The following is a 6,000-nucleotide window of genomic DNA, read 5'->3' as shown; positions in this document are numbered from 1 at the left end:
ATATATATATATATATATATATATATATATATATATATATACACACACAGTTTCTTTCCCTTTCCACCAGTAGAATGTAAACTTTTGAGGCCAAGGACTGTTTAGTTTTTAATCTTTGTATCCTCAGCACCTAGCACAAAGCAAATTACAAGTGCTTAATGAATATTTGTGGAATGAATAAAAGGATTATTTTTTCTTTTGAAAAAAAGATGCATTCTCAAGTTTTTAAAAACTTATTTAAATTTCTACTCCATAGGGTCAGATATTTGTAGAGGGAAAGGGATTAAGGTCACTTTGCCTGGTGCAAGATTTGCTAGTCAGGGTGGCATGGCCAAAAAGAAAAGGGCAGCTAGGAGACTCAGTGGAGCTTTGGACCTAGAGTCAGGAAGACCTGAGATACTTAATAGCTTTATATGACCCTGGGCAAGTCACCTGACCTCTGTCTACCTTTGTTTCCTCAATTGTAAAATGGAGATACTAATAGCCCTTTCTTCCTAGGATTGTTGTAAGAATAAAGTGAGACAACATTCATAAAGGAGTTACAAAACTTAAAATGTCACATAAAGGTTAAATATTATTATGCTACACTGGTACATCTGCCCTGTGACAGAGAGGAAGTTCTTTCCTCCTTCTGGTCCTTAATTTCCTCATCTGTAAAATGGGGGTAATGATATTTTGCTTGACTAATCTTGTGGGATTGTTGTGAGGAAAGAGCTATTACAACACATATGATTACTCTTTTTTCCAGTGTACCCAGAGTCTATGTCTGCTGGGGCTTCATTTTCTCTGTAAAGCCCATTTAGCACTCTATACGTCTATGCCTATCCTGGATACTGGGATGGTTTTGAATATTTTTGTAACTCTATTTCAGTTTAGTCACTTTTCAGTTGTGTCTGACTCTTTGTGACCCTATTTGGGGTTTTCTTGGCTAAGATACTAGAGTGGCTCACTATTCCCTTCTCTAGCTCATTTCATAGATGAAGAAATAGAGGAAAGCTGGTTAAGTGACTTGCCCAGGGCCACATAGCTAATAAGTCTCTGAGCCAGATTTGAACTCAGAAAGGTGAGTCTTCCTTCCTTTGAGTCCAGCACTCTTTCTACTGTGATACCCAACTGCCCATCTGTATCTATACTGAGGACCTAATGCTTAAACATATTGCATCACTAGGAAATGCCTCATTCTTGAATCTGTGTACCCAGCATAGGACCCATCTCATTGCAAGTAGTTAATAAATGCACATTCAATAAAGGGATGAAAGTTTCCAGAATATGTGTCTGACTACAGTTAAGGGAAGGAGGGAGGAACACTATCTCTTCATTTTTTTTAGTCTATAAATCAGTTTACTTACGACAGCATTCTAAGATCCATTAGACAAATAATATTAACTTCATTTTATACATGAAGAGACTGAGGGTCAGGAAGAAAGTGATTGTCCATGGCTACACCAGTATGAGTCAAAAGTTGAGGCTAGTTTTTCTTGGAGGACCAAAATGTTCTTGTTTATCATATCATAATAGAGGGTTATAGAATTTGGAACTGAATGGGGCTGTAATATAATAATCAATCCTTCATTTAACAGATATAGAAACTGAGGCCCAGAACAATTAAATGACTTGCCAAAAGTCAAACCAGTAAATTACAGAGTGAAAACTTGAATCCAGGTTTTTTGATACAAATCTAACATTCTGAATCAGTAGTTAAAACTGAAGGATAATGAAAGGAGTCAAATAAATTTTCCCTTTAAACAAAAAGGCAAGAAAATAATGATCCCATTAAAATACCCAGAGCTAATATTTACTCATGATGTGTGGGGGTTGGACTGGATCACCTTTTGTATATCTCCTAACTATAAATCCATGATCTAATGATCTTAAACCTGAAACTTCAGCAAAATTAAAGTTTTTTTTTTTTATTTGAGTGGGAGTGAAGACTCACGGAGAAACTCACCACCCATGACATTCCAGGCAAATAATGAAGAGAGACAGTAACTGGCAAAAAATAGTAGCCTTTCATGGGTAGGTGAATTAACAGTGACTGTTAAATTACAGGTAAATGTAATAAAAATAAGATGGAAGAAGCAATCAGTGTCTTGATGGAGGGGAGGGGGAAAGGGGAGATGCTTGAATAACAGGATCAGATTAAGTACTGAAAGAAACCTTGGAGATCATTAAGCCAAACTCCATCATTGGGAAGATAAGAAAATTAAGATTGAGAGAGATTAAATGGTTGCTCAAGGTCATATACTTATGAAGTATCTGGGGGAAGATTTGAACACAGGGTCCTCAGATTTCAAATCTAATTCCATCCATCCAATTCACAAAGTAGCATTGGACAATGAACCTAATAAAGAGATAGGTGACTTCTGTTCAACACACAGCACATTGAATGGAAGCATGGAACTACAAGAGAAGAGGATGGGATGATAAACAATATAACATTTTGATTTGTGCTCCCTTTGCCCAGTGATGATGTCAATCTTTTCATGCCTTTGTGAATTACTGCAATGACAACAATAACAAGCCATCTCATGGTAGCCAACCCTCTGCTATTGAGCATCTCTAAATTCAATCAGGCTGGTAATCAAAGACAACCCTCCATCAAATTTGTGTTCAAGCCTTTTCAGTAGAATTCTTCTGGCTTAGTATTTAAGAATCCAGGTGAACATCAGAAAACATTAGAGGGATTCTTTAGTATGTAGATAATAATAATCACTCACATTTAAATAGCATTTTAAAATGAGTAAAACTCTTCACGACAACCTTTTGAAGTAGGTAGGATAAAAATTTATTTCCATTTTACAGATGAGGAAACTAAGGAAGAAAATGGCTTGCATAATGTCATGTAGCCTGGCATACTTGCTCTGTTCTTCAGGATTGTTCTAACGGTTCACATAGAAAAAGACACTTTGGATATGCAGACAAAAAACATTTGTTGAAGTCCTTGATCTGTCACTAGTTAGTGGTGCAAATCTTGGGCAAATCATTTCCTCTCTCTAAGACTTAATGTCTTTATCTTTAAATGGGGCTGGTAATCATTAGATTTAGAGCCAGATAGGACCTAGAGTTCATTTAATCCTGCTTTCTCATATTCCAGGTTACCAGACCATTAGGTAGCACAGTGGTTAAAGGATTGCATCTGGAATCAGTAAGACTCATCTTCATGAGTTTAAAACTGGCCTCAGACACTTACTAGCTATATGACCTTGGGCAAGTCACTTAACCCTATTTTCCTCAGTTCTTCATCTGTAAAATGAGCTGGAGAAGGAATTGGAAAACCACTCTGCCAAGGAAATCCCAAATTGGAGTCACAAAAATGACTAAGGTTTTTTTTTTAAACAGAGGCCAGGGAGGGAAAGGGTCTTATCTAAGGTCACAAATTAATAAAAAAAGAAAAGAAAAGAATTTGAACTCAAGACCTCTGACGCCAAATTTTGTTCTCTTTCCTCTGGTACTGCTACTCTGCCTATTTTGCAGGGGATGCTGTGAAATAAAAATGGGAAAATGTATTTAGAGTCCTATGTAACTGTAAAGTTATGTATAAGCAGAAGTAGCAACAACAACATTATCATTATTGTTTTGGGGTCCCAAATATGAGCATTGGCCTCAAAGAGAGGGACTGTCATTTGTCATGACAACTGGCTCCCTCCACTGTCTAGTTGGCACATGAAACTGAGAGATCCTTCCCTGTGACGCCACTCCATTCAGTGAGAACAGGTGGCCTGGATGTTAGTGACAGAAGAGCATCCTGGTGATGCCACCACAGCAGGGCTTCCTGTCTCTCCCACTGCCAGCAGAAGACTTGCAGTCAGGCATGTTCCAGGTGCAAGAAGTTTTCAGAGCCAAGGTGTCAGAGGCATGAGGGGAGTTAGGCTGAATCTGACAGCTCTGCTTCTAATTATGAAGCCTAGTGAGCTGTTTCAAGCTTCATTTTCTGGAAAAAAGCAAGAGAAAATGCTCATTGTGTTGATAAATCCCTTCTATTCTTTTGGTTTTATGGGCTTATTAAAAAGTGGTTAATATGAATTCTTTATATCATCTTTCAGGCTTTAGGACCCATGGAGTATCTTTTTGTTCCCCATGAAATTGAGACAATTTCATTTTCCTAAATCAAATATGAGCCCATGTTTGCTCAGTAGCTTCAAAAACTAAGCATGGCTGTCTTCAGAATGTCTTTCCTTTGGCACCTATAATCATAAAAACAATTAACAACAATGAAACATTTTATAATATCTTTGGGGAAAAGACAGTCAAGCTTTTTTAGTTTTCAAAATATAATAATAGCATGCTTTAAATAACATCTTAAGGTTTACAAAGATTTTTCACAATAATCCTGGACAAGTATTATTGTTTAAATTTCACAGGGAAAGAAACTGAAGCTTAGCATAGTTAAATGACTTCCCCATGGTCACATGGTCAGTAAGGACTTGCCAGAGCTGGAATTTGAGTATGTCTCTGGACCCAGGTCCTTTTTTTTTTTTTTTTACTATAGTATTTCTGAAATGGAAGGAAGTAGGGAGGGAAAAAAGGAGGATGGGAGAAAGAGAGGGAGGGAGGACAATGGAAGAGAGGGATGAAGAAAGGGAGGAGGAAGAAGAAAGGGAAGAAAGGAAGGAGGATTATAACTCAATATTTTAGGTGTCATCTTCAAATCTGATGAGCATTCCATCTATACTTTTATCCAATTTCCTGATAAAATAAGTTAACCAGCAAAGGATCAAGCATAGACCCAAAGAGCACTCCATTGGAGACTTACACTGACATTAACCTCTAAATGATTGCTGTTCCATTCCAGTCTTTCAACCAGTTCTGAATCAAATTGAATTACCATCTAATCTACATATCTTTATTTCTCCACAGTAACAATATGAGGCACTTTATCAAGTTATTTGCTAAACAGCAAGGTAGATAGTAGGTGTTAATACACATTAAAAAAAAAGTCCTCACCTCTGTCCCCTCAGTTAAATTTAGCAAACAGGAAACACTTGCTTATGAAAGACCAGTGTTAAACACTATGTAAGGTGCTAGGGATACAAAGACATAGTTCCTACCTTCTAGGAGCTTACATACAACTGGGGGAAAACAAGATTTACATACATAAGTGCTGGAGTCTAACTTCTACAGGTCCAGGAAATCTTGGTGGTGGGACAGCATTGGTCTGTTAAGACAAATGAGAGACAGTCTGAACTTCAGCCAGGTAGGCATCATGAATACTACTCTGTTCTGCCCTTATTAAGGTTTATTTTTATGTACTTTTTATATGCTTTGAGATCACACATAATGTTGGCATGGAAATTCATTTTCAACATACATCTTTTCTTGGAGATAATGAATAAATCTTACTTTAACTTTGTTACTAACAACTCTTCATTCTCCAGTGACTTTCAATATTTTTCAAAGGTATCTTTTGACATATTTTCCAGGCAATGAGGTGGAGAGAGAAGAGTTCAGGGACGTACTGGCCTTTACACGTAAGGCTACTTCTCCATTTTTCATCCATTGTAAAGTACTGAATCAGGGATCAGTAGGGAGGCTTATTGTTTCTGATTTCTCATTACGTAAGCTTCTGTGTATGGGAATGGAAAATTCAGGTGCAGTTTGTTGGAGTTCAAAATCTTAAACATTAACTCACTATTTGCTAGTTTGTTATAAAGTGACTTTTAGGGGAATTTCTGTATTAATACATGTAAAGGTGGGAATTTCCTAGGAGTTTGTAGAGGGCTTGTAAAGGCTCTAGTAATAGTCTTTATTGTTCTTCTGATTTTTCCTGGGGCTGAGTAGGGATATTGGTCACAATAATTCCAATAATAAGGAGTGTTAGTAAGAGAAGAGTCACATAGGGGTATCTGAATGAGGGGTTTCCATCCTTCCTGAGGCTACTATGCACTTCCTTGTGGTCCCCCCTGTGGCCATGTCAGACAGGGTGGGTTTGATGGCCCCTGACACATAAGCAAATAAAAAAGTAAATAAGTGATAAATAAATTAAGTGTAAGTAAATAAAGT

This window comes from Gracilinanus agilis, chromosome 1 (genome assembly GCF_016433145.1).
Source record: "Gracilinanus agilis isolate LMUSP501 chromosome 1, AgileGrace, whole genome shotgun sequence".
NCBI classification, from domain to species: domain Eukaryota; kingdom Metazoa; phylum Chordata; class Mammalia; order Didelphimorphia; family Didelphidae; genus Gracilinanus; species Gracilinanus agilis.
Note: the sequence above shows the minus strand (reverse complement) of the source record.